We start from the raw sequence: 17,802 nt of genomic DNA on the forward strand, positions 1-17,802 counted from the left end.
AAGTTCAGAGCACGCCAGTTTCTCGGATGCTGGTTAATATGGTGCTGCCTCCCTCCTTGGCAGAAAACCATGCCTTCAATAGTTTCTTCTAAAGAAAACAAACTGTTTCTTATATGTCATGGCTTCAGGGTGAGGCTTGTTCCAAGACTTGCCAGCACCCTCAGGCTCCTCTTGGCCACATTTGAGACACGAGAGACACAGTAGCCAGAGTAGACTGACACCCGGAGAGAGATGCAAGGGCAGCCATGGAGAAGCTCAGAGGAAGAGACCCCTGGCTCCACACTTTGGCTCACCGGCTCTGCCGGGGAAAATTTCCTCCCATCAGCATCATTTCAAAACCGTGTAACGTGGCCTTTTCCAAAGCCTGGTTCTATTTTTATTACAGTAAAATGTTAATTGCGATTACTGAGAGAATTGTTGTCTGAAAACTGATGTTTACTGTGGTTGAGTTTGGCCTGTATTTGGTGACGCTATGTTTTAAAATAATACACTGAAGTTTATGAAGGATCATTGATTCTTCCCAAAGAGAGAAACTGAAGAATTTCTTTTTCCTGAAATAATGATTTCATTAAATTAGAAAAGGGGACATATTTTTTGTTATTTAACCTCTTCATCACTATCTATAAAATGTATCTCTCCATTTTATCTACTATTCATGTGGAATAACCACATGCTAGTGGCTGACTTCCCTTTATTTTTCCCCACACCCCAGCAATTCTTCATCATTTAACTTCATTACAGGCAGGTAGAGCCTGATCCCCATTAGAATGACAAGGACTATTTCCTTAACTACTGTACACAGATAATAGCATTTACTCTGGCAATTCCCATGGTATTCAATCAGGCAAGATTCAATACCAAAAGAAGAAGGAGGAGGAGGAGCCGCCGTCGATTTGCCAAAATCAAACAAAATTATGTCACAATCTATTTTTTGAAGTTTATAGCTCTCAGGGAGCACTTCTTGCTGGAAGGTCTGTTTAAAAATTACGGAAGAATTACGATACCAGCATTCACCTGACAGAGGAAAACAAGAAGGCGAGTGGGCCATTTTAGAATCACAACTTTTAAGGTAATCGCAATTTCTAAAGTAAACCTAATGGTACTGCACAGAACAAGAACGCCTCTAATCTAATCTTGGCAGTCTTGTGATTTCAAACTGCTAAAGCACAGGGTAAATTCACTTTTCCTTTGTGTGAGCTTGCATATTTACCTTCACCGAGGATCTTTCCCTGTGTCTTGGTTAGGTATGGCAGGACTCATGATTGAGGAATGATTGTCAAAGACAAGTTAAGGCTCTTGCTCTTTGCCAGAACCACTTTTTATGGCACACAAAATTTTTTCCAAGGGAGACATGCAGAGTTAGCATCATGCATTTCTGTTAACGGGTTAAGGAGGATGGTCTACTACAGATGTTGAACAAAATGAGAGAAAACTTGGGAAAGCCGCTGCGAGGGGATGACTTGAATTACAGGTAAATATATGCAGCTTTTCCTGGCCTTAGATCTGTATTCTAAGAAAAATGCCAGGGCTACCGATTGTTTTTCAGAAGTTAAGACCGCAATCATCCAGTTGTTTTGTGTTTTACTGAGATCATTAGAAGGAACTAATTCTAACCCAAACCCAAACTGTCACTTCTAAAGAAAAATTATGTGCATATGCCTGCCCATAAAGACCTCAAAGCATGGAAACATTTTCTGTTTTGTTTTATTTGTTTATTCTTCCTAACTGTAAGACAATTTCTTGATCTCTCTCCCCACACCTCCAGCAACCCTCCCCTCTATGGATCTTAGTCATCTCACCTACAGTATAGACCAGGAATTCTCACTGAGTCCATTTTAATTCTCACTGAGTCTCACTGAGTCCTGGAAGAACTTCCAACTTACAAGGCACTGCTCTGTAATGAGATGCCCATCCACTTGATTCAAGTGTGTTAAAGTAAGTCAGGACTTAATTTATAAATCTCAGGGATACTGTGATTTAATATATGGTTGTCCATCTTTCGTCCCAAGGAGCAGGAGAAAGGATTCATAAAAACAGACAAAAAATCTGATGGAAATAGGAAAAAAAATTACGATTTGTTAATTCTGAGTGGGTGGGTACAAGGATGTCTGAAGTTCTGCTCTATTTTTCTGTATTTGGAATGCTTCATAATTTTTTCAATTGTTTTTCTATGGGGAAAAAAAAGCTAAAGAATTTACCAGGTGCTCAAATGCTAAACGAAGAAATGAGAAGGAAGAGGAAAAATTGCACAGTGTTTTTCCTTTTCGGGGTAGTAAGTGGAAGAAAACTCTGAACTGCCGTTGCATCAGAGGGACAGTGATCTAGGGGGTCCCTGGGAGCAATATCCTTATTCCACTGAAGGAGGTGAGCCAAGATACTTATAAGCTCTAGAGAACCTTTAACACAGGAAGCTATTTATCATAACAAGCTTGGTTGATACTGTTCCCATACTGAACCAATTAGGTTTGCCTATTTCGTCATACTTCATAACTTGGGATGATAGGTTTCCAAGTATGGTACAGCGTAGTAATTGAATTTTGATCAAACACACATGGCCCATAACCCAGTATGTGAAATTTTCAGAACAGTTCACAGCTTTTAAATATCCAGTCAACATGTTGCCAAAAGTACAGGATGTACTTGATACAAGGGGGAAGAAAGGGGAGGGCTGAATCTTGGTAGAGCTGTAAAACAAATATTTTTGTTCTTGTTCTCTTCTTATTTTTCAAATAGCAGTGGAGAAAGGCTGTGGGATATCATATCATAACTCAAGTCTTCCCCTTGCTTGCTCCCTGTGCATCAACATCTTTGAGTCTCATTTCAGATTACCACTTATTTTTTTGTACAAAACTATTTTTATGTCACGAGCCCATTACACATAAGCTGCTACTATTTCTTATTATACAGAGTATTTCTTGACAACCTGCTATATGTGAGGCACTGGGGGCACAGGTCAACTCTTTTGAAAAAAGAGACAGGATCCTTGCCTTCACATGATCTGCTGTGGATGGGAAGCAAGACATAAAAGGAAAAAAACATCAAGAATTTTATCATGGTAACCTGTGATAATTAACGTGAAGGGAAAACAGGGCATCAGAAGGAACAATAATGAGGGTGTGATTTATCTGGGTGAGAGGAAGTGGGGGGGGGGGAGATGCAGGGAACACATCTCCAAGCAAGTGCCATTGAAATTGATTTCTGAAAGATGAGAAGTGATCCTAGAGAGTGAATGAGTATCCCCAGGAAAAGTAAGCATGGGCATAAGCTTTGAAGCAGGCAAGACGGCAAGACTTTGGCAAGTTCAAGGACCTGAAGGCTAGCATATTTGGTGAGAAAGAGGCTCAGAAGATAGGCTGGAGCCAGATCACACTATGCCATGTAAAGGATTATGCTAAGTGTGGCCACTGAAAAGCGGTGGGCCAGGGCATGACATGATGGGAGAGAGACAAGATGAGAAGCAGAAAGACTAACTAGACGGCCTTGGCAGTCATCCAGGTGGGAAGTGATAGTGACTTGGAATGGCACAATGGCAGAGATGAAGCCCAGTGGACAAATCCAAGAGATATTTTGGAGAAGTGACATGACTTGGAGATAACCGGGCATGGGAAGTGATGGAGAAGGAGGTTCCAAGGACATTTGCAGGGTTCTAGCTTGAGCAACTTAATGAATAATGTCTAATAAATAACAACGAGTTAGTATAACTTCTAAGGCCTCACCAAATGATAGAACAGCATCATTCTTCCAAGCTCCCGTGTCTGTGGTGATGTTCAGTTTTCACTGGATTTTGTAGGAACAGATACATTAATCAGATGGTGAGGATATAGAAATTTCCCACCAACATGCATAGCAAACCTTTCTTACCATAAGCAGAAGGGCTCTGGGATAGTAAAACCAGACTTTAACATAAACTTAACATTTTTGCTTTCAGCTCTGCAGACACAGTCATAGCTTTCTGGCCATTGAACTAGGAGAACTCGAAGGAAAATAAATTTCCCCTTTGAGCTTGTTTAGAAACGAAGCTTGTTTCTTTATTTCTTCAAGAGATTTTTTTTTCCCTGAGCATTTCTGGTGTGAGGGATATGAGATAAATAAGATGTATTCCCTGCCTCAGCAAAGATTATATTCTATCAAGAGAGAAAGAGGCATAAAAATATGCATAACACAGTGTAGTAAGTTACATAGTTCAAGCAACAGAGTTTTACTGAACAGATGACAGGATGATTGATTTGACAGTGGGCAGTGGCAAGACTTCAGAGAGGTTGCATCTGAAAAGTCTTGAAAGACAAGAGTTTGCTAAGGCATGAGGGTCCTAAAGGGCCCAGGGTACTCAAAGCTAGAGCCCTCAGGATGAAACCAAAGGATGTCTGATCCAGGCTGGAAAAGGCATCCTTCCATTCCAAAGTCTGAAGAACACTGCGGGTCTAGTCTGATTGATCTGCTCTCACTTGACCCCAGTAAAGAATTCTCATTTGTGCGGGCCCCCACCAACAAAGACCTCTGAATGTGACTACTGGCTGAAGACTGCCTGTGTTTACCTATAGAGATGAGGGTCTGCTCTCCCATAGTCATAATCAGTCTCACAATTGGGCTAAGGCCAAAAGACCCGACCTTCTAAGATGCCCAGAAAGATGTGGCCATAGTTCAGGGTAATTTGGATATGGACTGGAGTACACAGACAACAGAATGACTGTGACCTCTAGTCTCAGTCTGGCTAATTGGTACAGCTGCCCCAGCACAACAAACAGTCAGATGTGGTGAGTGACCGCCACCAAAAAAAAAAAAAAAAAAAAAAAAAAAAAAAAAAAGTGTGTGCATGTGCGTGTATGTGATCTTTAAATTTTAATAGCTGTTCAGTCCTTAGAGAGGGAATTGGCAGCTCCGGCCTGAAGGCCGCTCCCCCACCTGTCTCCAGGCTCTGCAAACACAGCTGTGTAAGAAGGAGACAGTCGGAGCTTCCAAGGAAAGAAATGGTTCAGTCTAGGGGGAGGTGGGGAGGGGAAAAACAATGGGGCACCTTCCTCACAAACCCACTTGGGACAGGGCCTGTCTAGCAACTGCAAAAATTAGCAAAGAAGGCATGATCAGGCTTTTTTTTTTTTCTTTTCAACTTCACTGTGAAGTAAAATCATTCAAGACCCAACCCAATGGCCACTTGAAAACCATTTTTTAAGGAAGAGACAGAGCACACAATTTAAACTGAGGGGAGAACAAGGTAGCACGCGTTTCTGGCAAGGTTCGCATTCAGGTGCTGTCCTTGCATCCAGATGAAATGGAAAGACGATTTACGTGCTGTCGTAGAACTCGCAGCTCCTTGCACGAAACGCAGGACTCCCTGGGAAAGTGCCTAGAAACTCCTTAATCTGGATTTCTCCAGGCTGAAAAGTGCAGGCACTTTTAAAAGTTCAACTCTTTAGAAAAGTCAGCAGAGACAAGGTTTCAACAGATGTTAGCAGTTCTGGAGTGGTCAGGGGGCTGCCGCTCACGAAGAGAAGGGGAAACTGGAAGAGGGAAAGAAACAAGTCGTTTTAGAAGAAAAAGACCCAAGCAAGGAGGTATTTTCGGTATCATTTTAATCACAAAATAGCACGAATGCGGTCTGTGCCTGCGTGCTACCCAAACGTCGATCAGAATACCACTGAACGCTGGTTTGAAAATTTCCATTTTTGTAATTTGCTTTCCTTTGTTAGGCCAAGACTCGAGAGAAACCTGGCAGCCGTCTCCAAGTCTGGCACGATTTCACCTCCGACGCACTGGGTTGGTTGGGACGTGGAGGGAGACCGCACAGGCGAGAAGGAGGGAGAGGGAAGGAGGTGGATTGAGAAGCGCCCGCTCAGCCAGGGGGTTTGGCTCCACCTACAGGCATCAGAAGGCACTCGAAGCAGATCCCTCTGCTGCCACGGAAACCGGGGAAGGGGGCGGGGGGACTCAGACAACTGTTGGAGAATTTCCCAGCCGGTCGGAATGGGGTGTAATGGGGGGGGGGGGGATGGCAGTAAGGAGTCGGGAGGTGGGGACCTCCATCACCAGATCCTGAGCAGCTCAGGGATTCGTATTTGGAGGAGAAAAGACGTCTTGCCTCCTCCTATAACCTATGAAATGATTTAACTGATTAAATGTAAGCCCCATTTGATAGCAAGGGCAGGATCTGGTCCCAATCCAGTCCCAGCACATAACCAGTGTGCTCAACTGCTGAATGAATGAATGAATGAACAAACAAATGAATCTAAACCACTGGATAATACACTCGATTAAGCAACAGAGACCAAATGTGATTGAAAAACAAACGCTTTTCCCCCCAGATATATTTATGAGTTGTCAGGCATTTGGTTAACGGCTAGAAATTGCTGCAGAAATCCTGGATCATCTAGGGGTGGGGGGGAGTATAACTCAGTGGTAGAGTGCATACTTAGCACAGGAGGTCCTGGGTTCAAACCCCAGTACCTCCATTAAATAAATAAATAAACCTAATTACCACCCCCCTCAAAAAAATCCTGACCATTTAGACTAGTCCAGTGTTCCGCCTGCAATGTGGGTAGCACTAATTGAGAATCACTCATTTCATCTGATGCCCTTAATTTGCAGATGAGTAAACAGAGACTTGGAGAAGTTTTTCCCCCCTGGGTCAACCAGTTTGTGGGTGATTGATAGAACTGATTTGGAGCTAAAGTTTCCTGACCTTCTCTCTGGTGTTTGCTTTCTAAAGCAGGAGAATTGCTCTGCCTTACCGTGGACTGGCCTGCACGGATACGCTTAGTTGACTGACTCAGGTGGAAGTTGGCTTCCCCACCTACCTGTTGTCCTGTCGCTGAGCTTCTGTCCCAGCTTCTGCGAGGGGCCAAGGCAGCTGCCCATGCTGCTTTACTCCAAAAATCAAGTGCTGCCTGGAGCTGGTGCCAACTGGTTGCTAAACTTATGAATTCATTTTTTTTTTTGAAAGCCTAAAGGTCAGAATCTGAGCTTGCGGATTTGTAAGCTACAAACAGGCAGGTGCTGTCTTTCAGCAACACAGGTGTCTTATATCCAGCACATCTACTTATCCAAAGTGCTTAGTAAGCAGTTATTGAATTTCCCACTGATAGTTATAGATGAAGATATTTACCAGTTGAACAAGAATTGTTGCTGTAGGCAGTTAGCACTCAGTTTCCAAATTTAAAAAGTGAAGATTCTTCCTGTAAATGAGACTCCATTTGCATTTTGTCAGATAAATGATGATGTAGTAGTGCAAGTTGGAGATCTGAAGACCCAGATTCTAACCACAACCCATCTATGAAATGGAAATAACACTGTCATGACCTCTGAGAGGATGAGACGTGAACCATTATTACAATAACAATTGCAATATTAATAATAGCTTTGAACTGCTATTAAGTGCCCACTACATTCCAGGCTCTCTGCTAACCACTTTAAGTGCATTATCTAATTTATCCTTATGACAACCCCATGTGGGTTACAATTGTTACCCCCATTTTACAGAATGAGAGAACTGAAGCTCAGAAACATTAAAATACTCACCTATGGTGACAGCTTACAGTGGTGAGGCCAGTATTGGAATCCAGCTCCTGTCTGACTCCAGACTCCCAAACATTGTTACCCAGTAGATACCTATTGGCTGATTCCATGCTGGTGGCATTCAAATCTCTGTCTCTAGTTCTGAGTTCTTATGGGAACTCTCTACTTTGATTGCCAATTACTGAAAGAATATATCATTAATTTTATATTCCACTATTGTTTAAACTTTACAGAGCCTAAGCCATACTCCTTCCTTTCTTTCATAAGCATTTACTGAGAACCATCCATGTTCAAAGCTCCAAGCTTGGTCTAGGGCAGTGGTTCTCCTGGGGGTGATTTTGTCCTCCAGGGGACATTTGACAATGCCTGGAGACAATTTTGGTGGTCACAGCTGAGGGTGAGGGGATGCTATTGGCATCTAGTGAGTGGAGGCCAGGGATGCTGCTAAACAGCCTACAAAAGACATGACATCCCACCACAACAAAGAACTATTCAGCCCCAAATGCCAGTAGTACTGAGTCTGAGAAACCCTGGGTTTGGAACATGAAGATGAATCGGGCAGATATCATCATTAATCATCTGATACGGGAGATGTATATATAAATTTGAAGCACAAAGTTTACATAAATACCTGTGTGGTGACGAAGGATAAATGCCCCCAAAGTCCCTAAGGAGCAATGGGGTTTCCAATGGGCTGGAGGAGGCTTGGCGGAGGAGGTGGCACTTGAGCCAGGCACGCAGATAAGATCTGGATCCCTGATAAAGGAATAAACAGTGTGCAGGGCGTGGGTACACATAAGATGTTGGTTTATTTTAATTGGAGTGAAGGAGGTGTGAAGAGGAGTAGTGGAGAAAAGGAGGCAACGTTAGGTTGGGGCAGATAAAAGAGCCTTGAGCACAAAGAGAAGGACTTTGGACTTTGTTTATAAGTAACGCAGAGCCATTTAACATTTTCACATGGAGGATAAATAAGATCAAAATGTCCTAGGAGATGTGTGTGGCAGCTGAGTGAAAACGGGTTGCGGAGAATAAGAAGACTTGTTAAAACACGACTGTCCTGTCATATGTCTTACTGTTAAAAAGAAACCACTTAGGTGTTTTAGTTTCTATTAGTAACAACCAATAACTGAGCAGTTATTGTGATTCAGTGCTAAATACTTCACAGATATATGAATATGCATATGTCTCCTTACTTAGTGCTCCCCACTGTCACAGGGGTCTCCCCATTCTGCAGATAAGGGGACAGTCAGAGTGCATAGGAAGTGGCAGAGTCTGGATCTGGCCCCCAAAGCCCGTGCTCCTAACTGCTTTGTGTGCTGGGTACAGTGTTAGGATTCTTAACCTCTTGACCAAGCCAGACTGTTCCTTCTACGGCAGACACTAAACCGAAGCAGCCCAGACCCCCACTGGGAATGGGAAAGTCTGGGACAAACAGCCTCAGGAAATCTGCTTCTCCTTGGCAGGCAGAGCTGACCGAAGGGAGAATGGGAGTGTGTCTCTGGGTTAATCTGGGGATGTGGGGAGCATTGGCATATGCCTGATTACAAACACAACTCCATGACAGAGTCCTTGAATTTACTTGGCGTTGAATCAGTTCCTCCCAAGGGACAGTAAATGAGAGCAGAAACGGGAAGACAGTCTGGGATGTCTGAAGCAAAGAGCGAGCTTCTCCTGTCAGGCCTCTCTTGCCTGACACGGTAGCAAGCAGAAGACACGAAGTGGGGGCAGGAAGGCTATGACTCAGAAATTCCTTGTTTACTTGGCTTCTGAACAGATTGCTAACTGGATCCAGGTGTGTGCTCTGGTTTTGTTTTAGAGCCTTTTGGCCACAGGCAGGGAAGGAGAGGAAAGGTGTGGACTATATCCGTGGACAGAGTGGGTGGCAGCGAGAGAACTGGTGGGGGTGCCGACAGAGGCATGGCCGTGCACACCAGCTGGTGCCAGCAGCCGGGGGGCCCTTGGTAGCCTGCAACTAGAGGGTCTTTGGTCACCCAGGGCACCAACTTTTGTCATGAAAGAAGACTCATTGAAAGAAGCTAGACAAGGATAGGACCAACATGGTGGCCACCACCGAATTGCCAAGGATCAGCAGGTAGGGTCCCTGTGAGAAAATCCTTGAAAACTTCCAGGACTATCTGAAAGGAACTGAGATGGTGGAAATGCACGGAGCTGGCAGGAGGAAAGTAAGAGAGAGACTGATGGGCTTCGAAGGCCATTCATTTGATGTTGACTCTCCATCATGGGATAACCTTGAAACTATTTTGGAAATTTTGTGATCTACAATTTAAAGGTCAAAGGCTCCAAGATTCCAGGGTTCCAGTTCTTCTTTCTCAAGTCCCATAGCGTTAAGCAAACATCAATTCTTGCCACAGTCTCTTAGATTTGACATCCTAATAAGCAGACTTTAAAAAATAAATTGAAGTCCCAGTCTCCTCTCTAGACTAGAGCTCCTCAAGGTCAAAGATGGTATCTGCGGCACCAAACTCAGCAGATGCTCAAGAGGTGTCTGCTGAGATTAACTCAGCACAACGGTCTCCTAAAACATCAAGCATATTCACTAAATGGATTGATATAATTTTTAAAATCCAAATTTTATTTTCACCTAGTTAAAAAAAAAGCCTAACCTTACGCATCAATATGCCTGTTTTCACAAAGCCTTTGCCCACAGTCTGTAAGTTGTCCTAATACGAAGACCAAATGCCAAAAAGCAAATTTTTTTTTCCCTAGGGAAAATCTGGAAGAGACAATTATACCAAAACATACCACTCAGAAGGATCTGTTTCACTGTTTCTGCTTGTGTAAGTGGCATAATTAGGCCTCTTCAAACCAAACAGTGTCCGGAGTAAAGAGCGAAAGCCAGAAATCAAAGTTCTCGTTGCTACGGCCTCTCCATCCTGCTTCCCTGCATGGGATGTTCCTCCTGGAAATGAGGAATGAGAATAAAAGCACAGCTCTCTGAGCTTGAGGGTCTCAGAAAATTGAAATCATCCCTGGTCACTTCGCCTCCCGCACTTTAAGCCAGCTTGCTCGGATCCAGCCTGGTAGACGACACGTTGCTTAACCTTAAAGTATCAGGTTGGCTTCCAGTCTTTACCGAGTACCTATTATGCACAGTGCAGTTAGACGTTACAGAGGTATGAAAAAAGACCAAAATAGGACCCTGGCCCCCACAGTTTGGCTGCTAAGCTAGCTGATGAAAACACAGTGAACGTGGGTGGACGGAGGGCAGTATTTGTTCCTCAGACGCTGGCTGAGTGCCTGCCAGGCCCTGTGCTAGGCAGTAGGGCTACCAAGGCTGAAGTGCATTCGTTTGGTTCACTTTCATATTTGCTTATCATTTGACATATTTTTTAATACATTTGTAATAGGCCAACCACTGCTTTCCAAGCCTTAGTGTGTCTGTCAGTCACCTGCGGATTCTGATGCCATAGGCCTGGGGTAAGGCCTGCGCTTCACATTTCTAGCAGGTTCCCAAGGAGTGCCAGTGCTGTTGGCCCCCGAACTCTGAGTAGCAAAGGGGGTAATATGATGTCTTAGTCCTTCGCTATACAGAGGTGAATTAGATAGCCGCGGCCCCTGCCCTAAGTAAGCTGGCATTCTAACAATGAATATAAATATGAAATAAGGAATTACAATGAAATACAATGTTAAGGGTTGCTCAGAGTCTTTTGGGGAGCATTTGGTGAAGGGACCTAATTTCACCTAGGACTCAAAAAAAAAAAAAGGATTTCCTGAGGAAGTGATATTTAAACTGATAGGAATTTGCAAACAATAAAGGAGGAAGACTATTTCAGGGAGAGGGAACAGCATGTTTAAAAGCCTGAAGGTGAGAGAAGGCTTAGATATTCAACAAATATGTGTTGAGTATGGCCATTTCCAGACTCTGTACCGGGGATAAGACCCTTCCATGGAGGAAAGCACACTGGGAGAGACAGACCTGGAAACAGGTGACTTCTAAACAAGGAGGCAGGAGTTTTAACAGTGGTAAGCACAGGGTGCCGGAGACATATTGAAGAGGATTACTTAACCCAGCCCAGGAGAGAGGACGTCTGAACTGAGCCTTGACAGATGAGTAGGAATAAGGCAAGAGAAAAAGATGTGGCAAGATCGAAGATCTGGTCCTTGCCTCTGAGGACCCACAGTCTAGTTGGAGAAGTTGGCAAGTTGTGTTATATGATCCTGATTTTGATAGTGCAGTAGTTGTCTGGGAACAGTGCCTGGCACATGGTGGGCACTCATTAAATGTGTGTTGAATGGATGCATATTTAAATGTAATGTCAATGATCGACTCAAGATGTCCTAGATATAACTGGGTACTAAATTGTTCCCAAGTCCAAGTGTCCTAGGAGTTCAGAGCACAAAGAACTCCACTAGAGTGTGAACAAGAATGGGACTTGAAGGAAGGGTGGAATTTGTGGGAAGTACGTGAATTCAGTGGACATCCATCCTGAGAAGGAAAAAACTATCAGTTCCCTGCTGGGAGTGAAGGGTGGGGGAGAAAAAAAACCAGAAACAAAAACAAAAACAAAACACAGGAAATGAGCACAAAGCAAGGTTTCTTGATCTAGGACCCATGGAGTTTCTGGGGCATCTATGAAACCCTAGGGATTATATGCAAAATCCTAGGTGTGTTTGTGTAGGACTATTTTGGGGGGCAAGAGGACTAACCATCAGACGGTTGAAGGAGTCCAGTGGACCCTCTGGGAGAGAACAGGTAGACTATTTTAGGTAGCCTGTGAGTCACTTACTGACTACAAATAATTATGTCTATGGACTCCCAACACAGAAAACCTTGGGTCTGAGTGCGCTGGAATGGTTTCAGCCCTGCCTCTGAGTGGCATTTTAGCATGTCCTTGCTGCTACTTATTAATCTAGGCCTGTCCACGTTGTCAAGGTAGCCTCAGCAGCTCGTGGAGATGCCTCCTTACAGAGGCTGTTTATATGCACCCAAGTCCTTCCCCCTAATGAGTTTCTAGTGGGGACAATGCCTTCTTGTTAGATTGTCAACTGTTTACATTTCTCCGATCTTTCCCCACAGTTTCCGCTGAGCAGCCGTTGCTGTAGCCACCTGAGCATGGAACAGGCAATTAATTGGAACAGATGTAAGAGAAGTTCTGGAGAAGGAAGCTGCATGTTTATAGACTCCAGCAGGTTCATGGTCACGCGTAATGGACCAGGCACCTTCCCACCCACCTGCTTATGCTACCACAGTGAACACAAAATTTACATATCTGGAAGAAAACAGTGTTTTTCTGAAACATTAATAATAAATGCAGGAAATTTGTCTCTTATGGGTAAATGTCTCCATGGCTTAACTTTGCACCATTCTATTTTGGTTAAAAATATCTACAGTGCTGCCCCTTACCATCAGCCTTCTAAAATACCCTGGCAGTAATTGAAATGGCCCTTTTTCCATCCTGAATCAGGGTTTTGCAAAACTGCAATAAGAAGTCCCTCTATTTTAGGTGAAGGCAATGTTTAAAGTTCTTAGAACAAAATAACCTTAGAGCAGAAACCTTAGCAACCAGGTTACACTAATAGAAATATAGTGTTCAGAGTAAGGGGCGCGATAGTTCCTGTCTCTCCAGGGCTAGACACACCATATATTAAAATTAAAAAAAAAATACAGTCCTTAATGCCACACTAGAAGAGGAGAACCACAGGCATGAAGCTGGTGCTCTTGAAATGAAGGCAAATGGGAGCAGCTAATATTTGCAGAGTCCTTACTGAGGGCTGGGCACTGTGCATCACACTGTACATTTAATCTACACAACCACCCTGTGAGGGCACCACTATTATTATCTCCATTTCACAAATAAAGAAACTCAGGGTCATGCAGAGAGTAAGTGGAGGAGCCAGAACGACGCTTGTTCTGACTCCCGTGGACCCTCTGCATAGGCAGGTGGTGGATTTTCAGTTAATCTTGCTAGAGATGATTGCTAATTATGACAATGAAATCATTGCCACTCTGTGTGTGATTGTGTGTGTGTGTGTGCTCATGCACGTAAGTCATTTCATCTGTCAGAACACACACACTGAGAGGGCAGTGACCACATTAATTATGCACATGCTTACTTTATGGGTTTAGCACAGGGCTGGGCACCTGGGAGATCTTTCTTTCATCTTTTGCTGAATAAAATAACTAATTTCAAAATGCTTCAAAAACCAATTCACCCATTAGATTATTGAGAGCCTAGGGGGAGAAGGACACTCTGGGGTATAAATTGTTAGTCATTTTAGAGGACACTTAGGCAATAATTATCAAAACGTGAAATTTGTAGACCCCACGACCACAGTTACACATTTAGATATCCAATCTATTCCACAGAAATACTGATACCTATATAAAAAGATTTTGTATGTGTGTGTATACACAAAGATATATATGTGTATAAATACATACAGAAAGACATGTACATTTATTTGCAAAGATATATACACACAAAGATACATGTGTACGTATGTATATACTATATATGTGTGTGTGCATTTATTTTAATTTTGTTTGTATTAGCTAAATAAAATGGAAACAACCTATATATTCATCAATAGAAGAATGATTGTTTTTTAATTATGTTACAATGATACAATGCAATACTATGTAGCCATTCAAACAGTAAGGTGTATGTATTAGGTGAACTATATGAAATTGCTGTATCTTTCCAGCTCAGGTCTACAGAAATAGCAATTTCATATGGTTCAACTTCATATATGTACAGACATGAACAATATCTAATCATATTGGAAACTGAAAAAGGCAAGTTGCAAAACAGTACATAGAGTAGGACACATTTATGTTAACACATAAGAAATAAAGATACAGAAAATAAACAAGGCAGATATTCACCAGAGAGAACATGGTTGTTCCCGGGCCTTTGAAAATGAAATTTTTTATATAATTTATTTTTAAAATTGGTTTACAATAGGTTGTTCCAAAGTGTTTATCTATCTTGCAAGCATTTTTTTGATCTACAAATTCCAAACACCCATGAACTCTCCATGTTTCTCCACTGACACAGATGAGGAGTAATGAAGAATTAACCTTCATGATTCAAGCAAAGAAACCCGGATTATTAAGAGAACAAGGCGAAAAGCAGAACTTTGTCTTGGATTATCTTGAGACAATTGCCTGAAATTCTCCCACATACTTTTCCTGTTTGAACCTGGCTTTTCACATTAATGTGAGGTGATCTGTTTTTCTGTGATTCAGAACCTCACTGAACTTGGCAGGCAAAGAAATACAAAGAAAGGAAGAAAAGGAAAGGGGGAGCGAAAGAAGATGGGCAGAACTTGAGAAGACTTCATAAGGTAACGTAACACACCCCATACCCTCTGGGAACAAAGGAACAAAGCTGATGGGAGACAACAGATGTTCTTCTTCCCAGACCGTGAAAGCAGAACACTCTGCACCCAAAACTCCTCCTCATTCCAAGGAGCGGCTAATAATACTCTTCCTGGAATATCTGTACAACAAAGGATTTTTTTTTTTTCTGTTTCCATAGAAGATGGATGTTAAAGGAAAAATCACCATTACCAGGTACTTGTCAAGTGAGTTATCCTAATTGTCAGTTTCTCTTGATTCTAATTTTTCTAAATCAACTTTAATGAGGTAGAGTTTACACTCGGTAAAATACATCCATTTTAATTGTAACTATCTGTGAGTTTTGACAAGTAATACATTCATGTAACCACCACCGTAATCCATTTTGGATGCTATCCTGTCATCCAAAGACGTTTCTTTGTACCAGTCAATCCCCACACCCACCCCTGGCCCCAGACAAGCACCGGTCTGATTTCTATCACTATAGATTTTATTTGTCTTTTCTAACATTTCATATAAGTAGAATCATACAGGATGTACCCTTTCATGTGAGTCTTCTTTCATTCAATGTTCTTGAGATTCACCTGTGTTGCTGTGTGCATTTATAGTTCATTCCTTTTAATTGCTGAGTAGTATTTCCTTTGTATGGCTACACCATAACCACAGCTTATCTATCCACCTATTGAAGGACATTTTGGTTGCTTCTAATCTTTGGCTGTTCTGAAGAAAGCTGCTGTGATTATTAGTTTGAGTCTTACTTTTGCAGTAAGTAAGGTATTTTTTTTCTTTTCCCAATATAAAGTCACTTCTTTTTAAATTAGCAATAAAATAATCAGCTTTATATTAAAAAACAAATAAACAACAGAAAGCCCTTCCAATATATAGACTTACCATATGACCCAGGAATCCCGCTCCTGGGCATATATCCAGAAGGACCCCTACTTCAAAATGACACCTGCACCCCAATGCTCATAGCAGCACTATTTACAATAGCCAAGACATGGAAAGAGCCTAAATGTCCATCAACGGATGACTAGATAAAGAAGATGTGGTATATTTATACAATGGAATACTACTCAGCCATAAAAACCGACAGCATAACACCCTTTGCAGCAACATGGATGCTCCTGGAGAATGTCATTCTAAGTGAAGTAAGCCAGAAAGAGAAAGAAAAATACCATATGAGATCGCTCATATGTGGAATCTAAAAAAAAAAGAACATAAATACAAAGCAGAAACAGATTCATAGACATAGAATACAAACTTGTGGTTGCCAAGGGGGCGGGAGGTGGGAAGGGACAGACTGGGATTTCAAAATTTGTAGATACTGACAGGCATATGTAGAATAGATAAACAAGATTATACTGTATAGCACAGGGAAATATATACAAGATCTTGTAGTAGCTCACAGTGAAAAAAAATGTGACAATGAATATATGTATGTTCATGTATAACTGAAAAATTGTGCTCTACACTGGAATTTAACACAACATTATAAAATAACTATAACTCAATAAAAAAAATTTTTTTTTTAAAAGAAAACCCTTCCAATCTAATTTGAAATGGATTTGAAATTAAAGTCTGTCCATTTGGTTGGGGCATAGAGATGGAAGATAAAACCAAAATATTTTAGATGCCAACTAAGTGCTCATCAGGATGCATAGTTTACATCTTAAATCTTCACAAGAACACGACACCATGAGGTAGGTATTATTCCTAATTTACTAATAAGGAAATAGAGGCACCAAGGAGTTAAAGAACTTGCCCAAAGTCACAGAGCTACTAAGCAGCAAAACCAGGAATTTGTACGCAGACCTGTCTGCCTGCCATTTGATGTTCTGCAAACCTGCTTCTCATCGCTGCATCTCTGGCAGAAGTCTTGATAAAGAGATTCAGAGGCAGAAGTATTTCGATGAGAGGTACTGTGTTGACCTAAAGTGGAGTAGAGAAGAAGGAAGATGGCAGTAAACTGAGTAAAGAGAGAAAAGAGAAAGGAAAGAGGAAAGGAAATAAAAGAAGAGGAGGGAGGGGAGCATTCTCTCCACCTTGACAGAGTCAGAAGGAGTCCGAAGCTCCAGCAAGAGGCTGGACTCCCTGGAAACCTGGGCCTGAAACACTTCTTCTCACATTGAAGACAAAGCCGAACCCAGCCTTGGCTGCTCCCTCCCTCTTCATCAGGGCTCCACCTCTTGACCACGAAGCTCACAGAATTCCAGGAGGGGGAGCACTTTTTCGGTTGGGTCCACACTGCTATTTTGCATGGAGTGAATGCCACTCACATTTGTGTTCGAAGTTAAGGAAGAAGCTTTGCTTGGGATTAGGGAAATGGAAAACAAATAAGATGATTCGTTGAAACAGCTTGATAACTATGGAAGGTTTAACAATTAAGCTCAAAATTAGAGAAAACAGAGGCAACGGAAAAGAAGGAAATGCAAAGAGTCTGTGGCCTGCAATGTGTGTCAAACACTGAGTTAAGAGCTTTGCCTGTGTTAATTGAGTTGATCTTCCTAATCCTATGAAGTATGTAATACTTTTATTCCTATTTCACACATGAGGAAATCATGCCTCAAAGAGGTTAAATATCCCATCCAGAGCCACATAGTAAATGGAAGAGTCATGGCGCAAACTCTCTAACCCCTATTCTATCCTGTTGCCAGGAACTACACACCAGAGGCTGTGCTGGGGCAAGAAAAACGTATAAAAGCTGGTCCCCGCCTTTGGAGAGCTAGCTCATGGGTAAACACTCGACAGTACTTTCACTTAGAGCAAGTGATCTAATAGTTCTCATTAAAATAGAGACTCACAACTCCTTTCATTACACTCATCACAAGGCTCATTTATTCTACAAATTTTTATTGAACATCTGTTATGTGCCAGGCATAGTGCTGAAAGTCTGTCATGGAGCTAATATTCTAGAAGGAAGAGAAAGCAATAATCATGTAAAAAAAAATGGATGCATAAATAAGGAGAGA

General features: G+C 42.1%; 1 protein-coding gene across 3 annotated transcripts in view; it reads right to left on the reverse strand.

Annotated features, from left to right (window-relative positions):
- Nucleotides 1-1,688: 1,688 nt before the first annotated feature.
- Nucleotides 1,689-17,802, reverse strand: part of TM2D1 (TM2 domain containing 1) — a 76,422-nt gene continuing 60,308 nt past the window's right edge. The window contains exons 6-8 of one of the 3 annotated variants that reach the window (XR_004325101.1): nucleotides 10,273-10,429; nucleotides 8,141-8,265; nucleotides 1,689-5,498 (exon numbers count right to left, since the gene is read on the reverse strand). The gene's annotated coding sequence lies outside the window, so the exon portion shown is untranslated. Of the gene's footprint in view, nucleotides 5,499-7,099; nucleotides 8,266-10,272; nucleotides 10,430-17,802 lie in introns of all 3 variants that reach the window. The other 2 variants (XR_004325100.1, XR_004325102.1) reach the window with 2 other exon arrangements.

This window comes from Camelus ferus, chromosome 13, assembly GCF_009834535.1.
Source record: "Camelus ferus isolate YT-003-E chromosome 13, BCGSAC_Cfer_1.0, whole genome shotgun sequence".
NCBI classification, from domain to species: domain Eukaryota; kingdom Metazoa; phylum Chordata; class Mammalia; order Artiodactyla; family Camelidae; genus Camelus; species Camelus ferus.